This window comes from Miscanthus floridulus, chromosome 10 (assembly GCF_019320115.1).
Source record: "Miscanthus floridulus cultivar M001 chromosome 10, ASM1932011v1, whole genome shotgun sequence".
In the NCBI taxonomy this organism is placed as follows: Eukaryota; Viridiplantae; Streptophyta; class Magnoliopsida; order Poales; family Poaceae; genus Miscanthus; species Miscanthus floridulus.
The window spans coordinates 115,949,401-115,953,018 of NC_089589.1; the positions used below are offsets into that span (position 1 = coordinate 115,949,401).

Below are 3,618 nucleotides of genomic sequence, written 5' to 3' on the forward strand. Positions count from 1 at the left end.
GTTAATCATGGCCTTAACCGAGACGGTTGGCCAACCGCCTCGGTTAATCAACTAATCGAGGCAGGCGGCTTTACACAACTGCCTCCATTAATACTTGTCTTAATCGGCCCAAGCCATCTGCCTCGGTTGTTATTAAGTGCCCGCCTCCGTTAATGATTTCCAGATTTAAAAAAATGCTTTTTCAGATTTGAATTTGAATTTGAATTTTAGTAATGAAAACAGATAAAGCAGATAAAAGAGGACAAACATATATTACATTCATTCTTATTCGGCATTCACCGTCGCCGTCGTTGCTGTCGACGAGTTCCCTCCTCTAGATGCACCAGCACTCGGATCCTCTTCTTCCCCGTGAAACTTCCAGGCGGTATAATCTTTGACAAAACCATACCGGACCAAGTGAGATTTCACCGTGTCATCTCCATGGGCAAGAAGGTTCTTGCAGCTCTTACACGGACAGATCATGTGTTCCTGCTTCAGACTCAGACGATGCCTTTTCGTAGCAGCAATAAACTTTGTCACATGATCTAGGTACGCTTGTTCCACCCTCGATGTCTTGTACATCCATTCCCTGTCCATGACCCTGAACACCTTGCACACACAAACAACGAAAATGACACATATAAGCGGAGCAGTATGGAAAAAAGACAGCCGGGTAGCTCTAGATCTGATTTCTCTCTCCTCCATATAGATCTAGATCTAGATCTTGAGAAAAAGCACCCAAATCATGGAAAAAAGAGGAGATTGAGGGTTTGAGAGCGAGAATCAACCTCTTACGGTGCCCCTCTTCAACAAATACAAGGGCAAAACCTCTCCCCCTAGAAAATGGCCACTTTTTAGGGTTTTAAAGTTAAAACCCAAAAAATGGAGGAGCCGTGGGGCAAAAGGGTGGGTGCGGCTACATTTATAGCCCGGACTTAATCGAGGCGTGCAATATAAGGAAACTGTCTCGGCTAATCGCCTGTTAACCGAGGTGGTTGCTATATAGCAAACGCCTTGGTTAATGGATTAACCGAGGCGGTTGCCTTAATAACCGTCTCGGTTAGCGTTAGGGCAACCGACTCGATTAATACTTATTAACCAAGGCAGTTTAGCTACCGTGCCCGGCTTAGTTAAGGATTAACCGAGGCGGTTACTGGCCTAGCTGCCTTGCCTCGAATAACCGAGGCGGGCAACCAGGCCAACCGCCTCGGAGCCCATTTGATAAACACTGTGTAAAAGATTATGTGTAGTAGTGCCGCATGAAACAATTGAAACATATATCTGAAACAACTGAAACACTTGAAACATGAGCTTGCAACATGTCTAAAAAAGCGTCCAGAAAACACTTCAAACATAGCATCACCGCGCGGCCATGACTACTTGGTGGGCAACTGTAGTGGCGTAGGCTCGCTGATGGTGCACGCCCACACGCCCAGCATGCCCGCTGTCGGCCGAGGGAGAGGAGACACTGCCGGGTCTGGGGAGGGTGCCACCGAGTAGGGTATGGGACGGTCAGTGGCTTGCTTGGATCTCTCCAGGATGGTGGAGAGGGCCACCAGGTCCATAGCCGTTGGGCGCTCAAGGTGGGTGAGGATGCTGGGGTGGGGGAGGGGCGCCATCAGGGTGGGAGAGAAGGACGCCAAGGTAGGGGAGCACGCTGTCGCCGGCCAGGGAGGCAGCCATGGCCGCGCGTTGGGGTAAACACGAGGCACGAGCGCGGAAGGGAGGATGAAGCAAGGGACTAGGTGCGGGAGTGAGCAAGGGAGGCGTCCGTTCATTCTGAACGTCTTAACTAGAGCATTATCGCATCCATATGGGTAGGGCCGAACTTAGCTCTATCGAACGCTCGTACATGCGACAACAGAAGAGAAGGCTAATGGCATTATGGCGACTCCAACCACCACTTATATGTGGCCATTAGCTACAAAAAGAATATTGCTAACATCAATACTTAAAATATCACTTTTTATTATAGTACAGTGTACATTCAAACTTTTTATTTATGACGGTATTATTTTTAATTTCTGTTGTCGCATGTACATAATCCTAGCGAATATATGATTCATCAGTTCTTAACCGATCCTGGGTGTGACGTGCTAATCTCTGAACAAAGCATAGTGAGCCCGGCCCACGTAGCGAACATGATCCACCAGCGCAAAGAAGCATTCATGGCCCACTATCAACACTTGGGCCTAGCTTTGATTCCTTCGTCACTTTTGACCAGACACCCATGTGCTTAAAGGAGTGCTATCACGACATGTTTCTTCCATTGTTATTAGAACTATGCGACCTTAGCTCAGTTGGTAGAGCGGAGGAGTGTAGTTGTTTGCAGACGAAATCCTTAGGTCGCTGGTTCGAATCCGGCAGGTTGATTTTGTTTTTCTGGTTTTGCATGTTTTCTTTTTCTTGTCCGAAATTCCCAATTTTTTTGGTTGTTTATTTATTTCTTGCACTTTACGATCGGCTTGGCTGATGTTATTTTTTACATTTTACGATCGGCCTGGCTGATGTTTTTTTTCTGCTTTTGGTTGTTTATTTTTTTGAGATTTGCTAAATTTTAGGTGTATGGAGTTATTAGTTTTCTTTCGGACCACGGTTATTGCATATATTTTATGCTAAAATTATAGTTTTAGTTCGTTGTAATTTATGTAGACATAATCTGTAATTTTTTGTTTCGAGAATAAAGAAACCCTTAGACAAACCATAAACCTGACAAAATCTGATATGTGTCGGCACAAAGACAATTTAATAATTAACAATTATTTCTATAATTAGATAAGAACAAAAAAGAAATTGATATATTATGACATAAAGACAAATAACATATCACAAAAGTGGTAATTTATTTGTCCTATAAATTGGTAGTAAAAGAGTATTGACAGAATTATTATTTAATACTCAATTAGAGATTAATCAAAGAGATGTCTTTTCACACTTCTCTCTTTCATCACATCTGTAATCATCCACATAAGCGCGCGCTCTCTCTCTCTCTCTCTCTCTCTCTATATATATATATATATATATATAGGGAGAGGCTATTCAGTAGCCGGCTACAAAATAAGTTATTCTGTAGCCACCTCTATTTACTATAATTTTATATACTAATTTACCATAATGTCAATACATATTTACGATAGTTGGATTACTATAACACATGGGGATATTTACCATAACGTTATATTAAACCACTTAGTAAGGAGTTACTATAATCTCGTAAATTAACATAGTAATTATCATAACTCAAAGTGGCTACAGAATAAGTTATTCTGTAGCCAGCTACAGGATAGTAGTTCTATATATATATATATATATATATATATATATATATATATATATATATATATATATATATATATATATAAACAATGTTCATTGGAATACAGCGGAAAATCATTTGCATCGCTCTGTTGTCTCTCGCTCCCTACTTTCTAACACGTTATCAGCGACGTTTGCTCTCCGCTGGTTTTGGGCCGGAAAGGAAAAGGATTGGACATCGATGATGCAGCGCCGTCCGTCCTCGAAGGAACAGTGCCGGCGTCATGCTCCTTCACCATTGTTTTTGCGTCAGAACAAGGAGGCAGAACTGGATCCTGCCAGCCTCCATGTTCGATGCAAGCACAGAGGGCACGCAGGCCTTCA

General features: G+C 42.7%; 1 non-coding gene across 1 annotated transcript; it reads left to right on the top strand.

Annotated features, from left to right (window-relative positions):
- Nucleotides 1–2,264: 2,264 nt before the first annotated feature.
- On the top strand, nt 2,265–2,352 carry TRNAY-GUA (transfer RNA tyrosine (anticodon GUA)). Its single transcript is given in 2 exon segments — nt 2,265–2,301; nt 2,317–2,352. It is a non-coding gene; the product is annotated as a tRNA-Tyr (tRNA).
- Nucleotides 2,353–3,618: the final 1,266 nt, after the last annotated feature.